This window comes from Polyergus mexicanus, unplaced genomic scaffold (assembly GCF_030449975.1).
Source record: "Polyergus mexicanus isolate NDT 795.1 unplaced genomic scaffold, iyPolMexi1.0 SCAF_2, whole genome shotgun sequence".
Taxonomy (NCBI): Eukaryota; Metazoa; Arthropoda; class Insecta; order Hymenoptera; family Formicidae; genus Polyergus; species Polyergus mexicanus.
The window spans coordinates 10,424,919-10,437,303 of record NW_027223322.1 but is presented as its reverse complement, the minus strand read 5'-3'; the positions used below and the strand labels follow the sequence as shown (position 1 = coordinate 10,437,303).

The 12,385-nt window shown below is 37.9% G+C and overlaps 1 protein-coding gene across 1 annotated transcript in view; it reads left to right on the top strand.

Moving 5' to 3' along the window:
• Positions 1–12,385, top strand: part of LOC138941807 (zinc finger protein 541) — a 356,780-nt gene that overhangs the window by 50,230 nt on the left and 294,165 nt on the right. The window lies entirely within an intron of this gene.

The following is a 12,385-nucleotide window of genomic DNA, read 5'->3' as shown; positions in this document are numbered from 1 at the left end:
GACATTTTCATTCGCTTCAAGTGTCGTATAATAATAAATTTACCTTTAAGCAGTTACGGTTTTCGATCATGTTACATTGTACGTAAAATAGTTATTATAGATATTTTCAGAATATTTGCTATCTCTCAAATATTTCTAAAAATCTATATCAAATAAAAACATTTCTATATTTGATCTCTTAGCAACTGTAATTTATAATTAATATTTTGCAATTAATATTTCTCTTACTAAAACGAGATTACCTGCAACGTTATAGGATATTCCATCTAACGTAATTGTAATCGCAGAGTACGCGTTTGCTTAATGGGATTCCACGATGACGATAAGAAAACTAAAGATGGCGCGTATCCTCGCTCTTATGGGGACAATATTCCTAAATGAATACTCCATGCACGTGCGCGTCTCGGAATCGCAATTCGCTGCTTTAAATGTTGAAATTTTGTTCTCCCTCGTGGAAGGCTCGTATAAGAGAGAAGGGTTTGGGGAATCATATGTAAAAGCGACGCGCGCGAGTAGTTAGGGCGCCGCCGAATGGAAACGGGGCGGCGGGGCGAGGGGTTCGTAATGTCGGAGTAAGGCTAACAGGTGCTATCTAGAGCGGCCGTTTCAGCCGCACGTGCGCGTGTGCGTATTCGCGCGCGCGTGTATATGTGCGTTACTCGACGAGGCAAAGCTGCTCGTGAGAAGCCGCGATGGCTCGTTCCATCTCGTGCAACAGAAACACAGGCTATATACCTTCATGCTATGGCGCGACCCCGCTGCTTCCAGTTTTTACCACCGACTAATCCTGTCGAGCATTCGCAACCCGACGCGTTCCCTCGAGGGGGGGGGGGTGTGACACACCCCCGGGAAAAGATTCGTCGCGAAAGTGTCTGCAAGGCGTCTTTTCCACTTTCCAAGACGTAAAACACGAAATCAAACTAGTCTACTAAGTTAAAAACTCTTTCGCATAAAGATTTGATTAGTGCTGCGAGGATGATACATTATTTTACGTCTAATACAGAATATATATATATATATATATATATATATATATATATATATATTTTATGTATTTAATTTATTTTAAGAGAAACCACGACACTGGAATCTTGTATATAATGTCAAAAGCAAATCCGTTTTGCTGTGCACTTCACGGCTTTAATATTATCCGAATACAGATAAATCCAAGTTTGCCGGTACTTTGAGCTCATATACTTCGAGGATTTTGCACAGGTTTACTCAGAGAGATAATCTCGTATATATTTACAGTTGATCACGTTATAGTGTTTTTCAACATTCTCGCATTACATAAGGATGTTGTCAGAATACCGGTAAATTTATATTTGGACACTCGTTTGTGTAAGATTGTGAAAAAAAAAGAATATAGTACATGTTGCCGGGTCTTTATTGAAAACGTAACGAACAATGCGAGATGCACGAGCTTGTTTCGTTCTGTATGCGACTCCGAATGTTAATGCGATTTGTCGAACGTCATAATAGTAATAACGTAACGGGGCTGTTTTATTGATTTTGCAATAATAATGGAGGGGTACTGTTTATCCGATTACGCTCGCTATGTGTACCATAATACCGGATTCTTTCCGTATACATACATCGCAACGTTGCGTGTATGCGTAATAGCATACGTCACGATTTTAATGTAATTCGGTTGCACGTATATTTTGATGTAATATTTCGCAAACATAATCTAACTATCGATATATTGGCGAGAAATAAAAATTGATATTTTATAATAATTTGAATATTTTCTTTAATTAATCTTGTTTTTTTTTCTTTTTTTTTTTTCAACGTCAATGATATATTTTGCTACGAAATTTGCGCGCAACGTAATTATATTCATAATTAAACAATATCGTGCATATAAGCACAAGCGGATTAAAAACGAACATTTTAAAATATTCTTTTATTCATTTTTACAATTTTCGAGAAAACTTGAGGAAAAATTGTTGCCATCGACGGCATATTATATTACGTATACCGCATTCTAAGGTCGAGATAGGAACATTTAGACAACGATGCCTTTTATTTATCATCGGAGATGGTGGTGGCAAAATTTTGTCACGACGTTGTAAAGCGCGACGAACAATAAAAAGCAGATGTCGTGCGGATTTGTCGGAAATTGCGCACAAGTCAAAATTTGTATGCTCAAAGGGGAAAAACAGGGAGGGACGTCGTAAATCGACAAGCGGCGAGAGAGACGTCGATGATATCGATTAGCTGAGAACATAATATCGCATCTCCGATGAAAAGAAAGTTATAGCAGCGAAATTTGCACTTTCAAAGATAGATTAGATGAATAGAAAAATATAGATATTAATTTTCTTCGATACCGTGCACGTAAGAGTTGAAGACGTACAAGCGACGTCGATAATTGAAAGATCAGCTGTATAGCTATATTTCTAAGAAAATATAATATACGCGTATAAAATATCGCTTTCTCTCATCTTGTGTGGATTCTGCATAACATGGGGAGGCCGCGCATAGCATTTTAGATTTGCTGTTTCGCGAGAAGCGAGCGTGGTCGATGCGCTGAACATTCCATTTTCCGCGGCGGCGAGTCGCGGGAATATCTTATTTTCCCGGACGCTATTTTTCTCGCGGTCTCCGCATGCGAATTTCTCGCCGCGGCCACGATCGAACGGACGGAGCGGCGATATTCGAACACAGGCGGTCTGAGAAAAGCATGTTGCGTGCACATTGCACATCCGACGCTATATACGTATTCTATCGCGCCGCGCTATTCGTTGAAGGCGCATAAACTGCTTGTCGATTTCGGAATGCACACCGTACTTTATTGAAATACATCGGCGTTCCGCCTATCTCGCGAATAGTCGGTATTCGACTATCATTGGCGTATTTTCTATCTATAGCGAGAGACAAAATGTCCCTCTTTCTCTTTCTCTCTCTCCTTCCTTATCTTTCTACGCATATTTTCACGTTGAAATAATTTTGCCCTAACGTCTTTCCGTCTATGTATCAGAAACTCTTTGAAATTGAAAATTGTAAAGAATAAATTTTGTAGAAATTTTTCATATTCTCGTATAACATTACGGATATTAGAGTGTACGAAAAATATGCGGAAATATTTTAATATGTGCATGATCAATATTTGGAAGTGTTAAGCAATAATTACATTGCGCGAATAATATTCTATCCCGGGATAATAGGTAGCTATTAGTTTACCCCTTATTTTTTCCGCGTAATACGCTCGATACACGATTGAGCTCTTTCGGTGTTATGTTCACCAATTATTGGTTTCGGTTGTTTCACCTGCAACCGAAACACGCTTGGCTCGATGTCGCCGAGTCTCGTTAGTAGTTCGGTATTACATTCTCTATCGGAAATAAAATATCGTATAAAAGCTCTCCAAGAGATTCCGGATAGGGATCGATCGATATTCAACGCTAAAACGTGTTGTGTAAATTTCAACATGGTTCTGTGGTTTTTGGAAAAAAAAAAAGAGAAAAATCGCACAACCACCGCAATGCCTTAAATTTGCATCGGGCTTTTATCATACACTGGAAATGCATATTTCTACATATTGACGCCATTTTGTTGCTATCGCAACGGCGACGATATTTCCGCGTATGCTTTTGTTTGTTTAAATTTACATTGCGTGAGAAAGTTCAATACTATCATAACATCAAGTACTGTATAAAATAAATTACATTTAATTCAAAAAATTTGCGTTACGGAGAATCTAAAATTATTTTTATTTTCTTAAATGTCTCTTCTACGTGAAATAATGTTGACGGATCAAATATTGACTATTTTCTCGTTATGTAAACTTTTTCTCTTCTATTTTTCACTTTAACACATAGCTCCGTCGGACAAGTCTCCCTTCTTTCACCTTTTAAAAAGAAAATCGAAGAAAAAACTAAATGTAACTGAAGTAGAGTCGTAGACTGTGGTGCGCCTTTAATAATATCAGAAAACGTATATTTTAGTGGAGTTAAATAGAGCGAAAAGATTTTATTTTTATTCTCGCGTCAGAATCGAATTATTATTGATGGTAAATATTAAAAAATGGAACCACGGTGAGAAAAATAAATAAAATGACATTGTTGATTGTTCATACTGTATTAACTTAAGAAGTCACGTGAGAAATGGAAGAGAAAAGCGAGGTATATACAAATAAATTAATAGTTGTGAATACGGATTGAAAAAAAAAACAGAAAAGATAAAAAAGAGCAAGATTCCCATTTTCGAATGGTATCTGACTGCTTTTGGCCATTGATCAATTTCGGACATTTTGATGTGCGAAAGAGAAAGACAAATATCCAGAGAAAAAGTGCAAATTCATGTCGAATATAGCTTTAGAACAATGTCGAATATAGCGGTAGAACAAAATTCGTTAAACAGAGAGAGAGAGAGAGAGAGAGAGAGAGAGAGAGAGAGAGAGAAAAGTATTTGGATTTAACAGTAAGTACATAATCCGCTGGAAAAAATATTTCTCGTCTATTAAAACTCGCGATGGGATTTTTTAAACAGCTCTAAAAAGATTTTGTTATTTATTTCGGAAAATCTAATACATAGAAATGGATGTAGATTGTGATTTATAAAACAAAAAATAAAGAAGATTGATATAATATGCAATATCTACTATTAGCATGTTTAGACCAATTTCTAATTTTTATACAATTTTATTTGATTACATTTTTATAGAAATAAGCGTCGTATATCAAAAACAAAAATTACTGTTACTTTATTTTTTATTATTTTACGTTAAAAAAATTAATTTAATAACAATTAAAATACGAACGGATTGTATTTAACTCAATATTTTAGCCAGACACATTGAATCTTGTATCATTTTATTTTGTTTCAACTTATACCATATATGTATAAACTTATTTAAGTTAAGTTGTTCATTGATCAAAAATGAATATGGATAGTTTAAAATAAGAAAACTGATGTAGGTATTATGTGAAACATAATATAAAATTGTGAAATATTTTCCATAATTTTTTAAATTTATGTTTGCGAGTGAGAACTTTTTATAAATTTTAAACTGGTTGTAATTAATATTTTGTCGTCTAATTAAACTCCACAATGTGCGACTAAAATATTTGCATTAATCTATCCTAGCTATTTCAAGGCAATAGATCTATGATACATATTTATTTGCCAATCCACATTATTTTGATGTTAAGATAAAAAAATAATTTAAAACTCATCGATAATGACGGAATTTTAGTATACAACGTTGATTTGTAAAATAAATACGATATATTGAAGTTATAAAATATATAATCAAGTTATAATATATACATATATACATTTATATATATGTATATATATATTTATTTAATTTTATTTGTTTAAAAAAAATTTATTTAGATACACAATATACTGTATCTTATCAGCGTTAACGTAATGCTGTGATCGATCGAACGTTGTTATAAAATTTTTGCGAGCGGTCGCGCGACATAAAAATCGCTCGCTAACTGTCGAACACCGCGTTAGCATCGTCTATAATGATTTGTCGTTTCGTTCGATCGGAAATAACGACCGATTCGGGACGAAGCTTAACGATCGCCCGCGTATAGAGAGTCACGTACGATCACTCGTTGACTGCAGCTGCAGCTGCGCTTCGTCCGAGTGTGTTTATGCAACTCGCGATCGTCCGGCACTCTCAGCGCTCCCCGACGAATAGCAAATTCCGCGGCTCCTCCTCGTCGGAATTGCAAATATTACACGTCGCCGGTATATTTTAAAACGAGCGCTTTCCGATAATGGTTTGGCCGCGAAATTTCGCCGAATCTCTGATCGAATAGCGCCCGCGACGATGATTCGTCGTTTCCGACTGCGCGCGAAATTGGCATTTGCTTTTTGAACGGTCGTATTTTTCTTTTCCAGGATTGTACACAGTTTGTGTATACGAAAACGCGTACACTAGTCGCATGATATAGATAAGCAACATGAATTGCCATTCGTCGAAAACTAACTAAGAGTATCTTGTATAAAAGACATTTATACGTATAAATTAATTAAGAACGAGTGTTATTTTAGACTAATAAACCATATATAATTTTTGTATTATACATACAAGTTTAAAGATACGAATCTATATCTGCATTTTATTCTTTATTTGCTTATTTATTTTTATTATGTAAGAGATGAGGATATATTAATTTTTTTTATTCGATCGTATTTTCCAGTATATCTAATAAATTTTCACATATACCTATAATATCTATATTTCGCCAGAAATAAAACATACATAATCGTTTCGAATGATTTATATTACGCATAAATTTTAGGATAAGATGCAAATTGGATAACATCTAGAAAATGCATTAAATATACAGGCGCGCGCGGGTAGTGCACGTTGCAAAAAGCGATGTGACGAATTTTGCTCCGGAATGGAGCTCCGGTCGGTGAGTCGGTCTTTCGGTCGATGCGTGAAAATAGAAAAATTCGTGTGGCGAGTAAGCGCGACGTATAAGCTGGCCGACGTATGGCGGAACCTTGTGCCAATTTCTAGAGCGGCTGGGTTTCTTAGAAGAGGCCCCGCGACCGGACGAACGAAAAAGCGACGTAATGGCGAAATGGGGACCAGAACGGGAGGGTGCGTGCGTGGTCGGGGAGGCCGAGGAGGCGTCTATTATTCACGCGATGACGGCGTTAAGCGGGGCGTAATTGTGAATATTTTTGCCACATCTGCGCTGTCGTTCAAGACGATGGCCGTCGTCCAATTGTCTCGCTTCGAGCCAACTTTGGCTCTCCGTTAGAGCCGTCGAACCTGCGGCTCTGCGGTCGCTCAAATTCCGTCTCGTAGAACACACACACATACGCACATACATAGCGCGATATATACGTCACTGTATTAATGTGCACGTACGTTAACGTATACGCGTTAATGACGTTTCATTGCGAACACGACGGCTATTAATTTGATTATGGACGATCGGCTAGTTAATTTCTAGTTACGTCATCAAATTTGCATGTAAGCACGATAAATTCGCTCCTTTTATAAATTAAATTCTTTTTGTGATATCTTATTATTATATACTATATTAGAACTATTTTTTCTAAAAGTAAAGATTTTTTTTTTTTTTTTTTTATAAATAAGATTTTAAGCATAAATATAATAAAGATTTATACGATTAAAATTTAATGTGAAGTTTTAAGAGATTCAAGCGTGTAAAATATATTATTCTCTAAACATATATTAATTATTTAACGCAGGACTGTTCCGCAATTAATTGTTGAATATATTTATCTCCTTTATTTATCGTGTGCATATAAATCACGTTATGTATTCAGTTTTACGCATTTGATACGTTTAATCAATATTCCTGCTGTTAAGTCAAGTTTTTTTTTGTGCATAATCATCCGCACACATCGTTTGTTTGCGATTATCCTGTGTTTCGTCGATCGCTACCATTTACAGACAGATTAAAATTGATGCGGGAATAGGATTGGTGATGGAAGATATTGTCTGCTACTCACTCGAGAGCGATTCTTATTAGGGAAAGCAAACCGCGTCTAATAAAAATAACATTATTCCTTCCAGTCGATATGACACCCACAGAAAAGATTTCCGGATCTAATGCTATTACTCTTCAATCTATCATAAAATAGGATCGACATAGCGACAATCATATTTATTATCGAAAAAGGAATATTTTAATCTTAAATGGAAAATTCTTAAATCTAGAATAAAATGCCTAGTAACGTCACCGCATATCGGTTTCGCGCCGACTATTGTGGAGCTAACACCAAGTTATTCTAAATACAAGAATATATAAGCTTAGATTTGTATATGTTACTCTTGTCTCAAGATAGTAAGACAATCTTATTTAATTCGAGAGAGAAGAAAAGGAATTATTGATTTAATTTTAAAATTGTTTTATTTTTATACCGCGTAAGGTTGCGATACGATTAAATATGTCAAGAATATTTTTTGTCTCGTTATCAGATAATCCTTTCTGAGAGTGCAATCTCTTTTAGGCGAAGAATAAGGGATTAAGTGAATCTAGCTTGTTTCGTTCGTTTCGAAGGTTGAGAGTATCCCTACCCTCATCTACAATATATGCATATACGTGTTTAAATCGAGCTTAAATTTTTATTCTTCATATCTAGGCAATTTTTCAAGTTTCCGGATTTTTTTCTTATACAAAGCAAAGTTTTAAAATCACATAAAATTAATTATGAACATATCCATGATCGAGAGAATTAAAAATTTTGCTAACTTATTGCATCATAATAATGTTGAATAATATATTTAAAAAAACATATATATATATATTAGAGAATTTCACAAAAATTATCACAAATTAATTTGCTTGATTTATTATAAATAAATTTTTTGACGTGTAATCGACGAGACTTGTACAATGTCGGACGCATCCACGCGAAGGGCGAATAATCCTTGGCACGACATCAAACTTTGTGTACGGTCGAAATATATACGTGCAAAGGCTTAAAGCGTTAACGCCAAGTAGTCGCAACAGCTACAAAGTTTCGCGAAAACGTTACGATCCCGATGGGACCGTCGGGAAGTCGCGTGGAATTGCCGCAGCTAAGTCCGTTGCAGCGAACGATGGAACGGTGGGTGATCCAGACGGTGATGCACGCTGCTCGCAGTATCGTCTAAACGTGGATAGCGGCAACGATGGCGACGGTGACGGCAGATATCCCAGTAACAGAGACAAACTGTGTTTGCTCCTTCATTACCTCCGAGTAAATAGCAGCCGGTTTTAATTATGCTCTGCGCGCGCGCGCGAACGTCTCCTTTTGCTTGATATTACCTCGCCATGTCGAGCTATCCGACTTTCTTACCAAGCTCGATTAAATGGGGTTTGTCAACGAGACCGTCGCGTCATCCGGTACCATATATTCCTCGAGATTGACGTCTTTTCGGATTTCTTGATTTTACGAAATCGCGACTCGATTTCATTCGTAACACAGCGTGCGAACGTGTGGATTGTTGTGCACATTGATGATGTAGCCATCTATTCGATTCCGAATAAAATCGGCTGAAGCTCGTCCGATCTCGAATATCACGTACGCGTACGGCTGGAAACGCAACGCATGATAGTGCAACGATACGCAATCGAATTTTTTATACGCGAATAGCTCGATGCGTTAACGGCGATGGATGCACTCGTTATCCCTCCCGCGAGAAATTTGCTGCTTTTAATGTCATTATTTCTTACATTAAGCAGAGAATAATGCACACAGTTTTTTTTTTTTTTTTTTTTTTTAAATTAGGTTGAATCATCTGGATAATCGCTCGGGGACTATTCACGAATTCAGGTATTCCTTTTCGTAAATCGAGATTCGGAGTCTGAAAGGGTTAAATGGTCCAGTGCGGTAAGCGAATTATTGCGCCCCCGCGTTTAGCTCGCCTTCAGCGAGCGACTTAATGCACTCGACTATATATCGGGTGCATTCAGTTGCTAAAATGGAAGCAGTCGATCGTGCCGCTGTAACGGATTATTTCGATTATTTTGTAAAGTTCATCGTTATCGCTCGACGAAGGCGCAACCAGATGACAGAAATAAATCTCGAAAGACGCGCTTAAGAAGTGTTTCATCGAGCATAAACATTAGACAGCAGAGATATAGGAAGGGAGTCAAGGGTCGAGAAGATAAAGAGGGCTTCGAGAGGGGATGTAAAGGTACGACGAGTGGTCGCGCGAATACCGACGAGAGGCGGAATTCTGGACGATCTTATCGCGTTTAACCTTTCTTCTTGCTTTCTCTCGAGGAGATTGGGAGGCGACCGGAAGCGGACAGAAGGGGGATCGAGAGCTTGTTCGAAACGATGCTATCGCAAAGTCGCGGAAATCCGTTTTAATCGGCGAACCGTTGCTTAAGAGGCTGATATGGCGCAAAGTTGACTTGCTCGAAACGGATACAAGCGGATCGCGAGCACAACGAAATTTGCCTTGCGATAAATGAACCGTGGATGAAATATTTGATCTGTACGACCTCGTTTCTGCGCCCATCTGCCTGCTTCCCGGCGATTGGAAATTCGTCGGAAGCCACGAGTGGACGATAACAGATTCGCGTAAGGACTAAAATATCGCGTAAAATATCGTAACACGAAACTAGCTCGCATCACCATTTGTGATATATTATACGATATCAAAATATAAGATTGATAATAACTATCGATTATTACTCTATATTTGTATATTTCGTACAATTATTTTATGAATTATGTATCATAAAGCACAACTTAAACAATTTAATATAAATCGTAATTTTTCAATAAAAATGAATGAATACCTTCGTATTCGCTCATTGAATTGCGATGATTTGATTCGATTATTCATACGTGCTCTATTAATCACCAACTAATGATGGGGAAATCAAATCGTGGAAGTTATTAATGAAGCATTATATTAATTATCTATAATATAATGGACAATATTTCTTTAGAATTTTTATGTATTCGAAGTTTAGTGTTACCAATAGAGATATTTAACCTTGAATATTAACAAGATATAGAGTATTATCCCTTGCATTTTGTGCGAATAAAATGAACTTAATGAACAATAAAAATTGTAAAACGCGGTCACTATTACAAAGGTTATATATAAACAAAGGTTCTGTAATTTTAAATCTATCTCGACGTATATCGGCCGAAATATTATCACGTATCGCGAATGCTATACAGCCAATTTAGAATGGTTCTGCCTTCACGGTGGATATAAGTGACCTTTTTAACCGCGGTCCGCGTTACGCATAATTTACGTTCATTATCTTTAATGGGCGGGCTATTAGAAGGGGCGCGAGTAATAGTATGGCAATACCACTAATGCTTCCGCCCTCTCTTGCCCTGTCTCTTCTCTCCTTTCTCTACCACCATTTTTCTACCGGCATACTTAAATGTCTACTCAATGCAAATAATGGCCGGTAGCGGTAGAATATTGTTTCTTGTGCGAAAAAAAGTAATGACCACAGGAGGTACGGAAACCGGATGTATCCGGAATTATATCGGGAATCGCACGTCAAGCGCCTTTCAAGGGAAACTTATTGCTTCATCTATAGCTCTTTTCGAAAGAACAGTGAGATTGTGCAGGACGTTTTACGTTTCTTAGGAATAATTCGGCGTATTCGGGATGGATTTTTCTTTCTAATAAATTTGATCAAATGCCATTTTTTCTCACATTTTAAATCTTTGAAGTCAATTACATCGCCAAAAAATTTAAATTATAAATTAATATCCCATCCAAATTGATTACATTATTTTAACAAAATATCAATGACTCTGCCTCAATATTTCACATTTAATTAGGAATGCATTTACTTATTATTATTAATTAAGAAACTATGATTAATAACATATATACTACTGAAAGTTTATAAAATTTTTACATTTTGTAAAGGCTCCTCAGAACAAGTGGCGACCCGCACACACCCCGACTGACATCCCGGTGGACATCCCGGGATGTCGGACGATGGTAGCGTTCGGGGCGCAAATACCTCCGAACGTCCCTCGGGCTGTCACTTAGTGTCCTAAAGAAATAACATTTCCTTCCCGCGCATCAAGCGCGCGCCATTGTCGTCGTCCTCGTCGTCGTCGTCTCGACGATGTCTTTCCCGAGGACGACGGCGGGGTAGCGTCGCGGATTCCCGTCCCGTCGCATTTTTATTTCGCCGCAAGGCCAGCCCCAAGTCCGACGGGGGATGGGACATGATAAAGGGTAAAGGAAGGGCAGGGGAAGATAATCGGGAGTGGGAAGGGGACGGAATCTACTCTCGCGCTAGGCATTGCACAAGTGTCAACCTGAATAATACATGTCCGTTGCAGCGAGTATACGGGCTGACACGGATTGTTACGCATACGTACGCACGTACACGTATACGATGAACGATATACATATATACCGTTGCACGCGTATGCGTATACATATGTAACGATCGTACACGGACGTATATTTCTTTTTCCTCCCTTCCTTTTTCTCTCTCGTTCCGCCCTTGGGCTCTTTCTCTCTCTCTCTCTCTCTCTCTCTCTTTCTCTTTTCCTCTCTCTTCTTCTTATTCCTCTGCAGTTACGCTCGGCGGGTCCTTTGACAAGCGAGTTTACGTTATCACGCAAATCGCAGCGCCGGCATACATATGTAGGCGCGTGTAGACGGCAGGACGTGTCACGGCTGTCATTCTCGCGAGGGTGACGACGACGACGACGATGACGACGACGATGACGACGACGACGACGACGACGAGATCTCGTCGTGGGTCGGCATCCGGTGTATGTGCGGGCTTATGGAATATACCACGGAATATACCTTCCTCTTGGGATAATCGAGAGGAAGAGAAGAGAGAGGGAAAGAGTGAGAGAGATATGGAACATGAAAGCTGACCTTGTTGAAACTGACTATGTCTGCGAAATTGCACGTTTGTATAAATCTGAAACTTTCGAT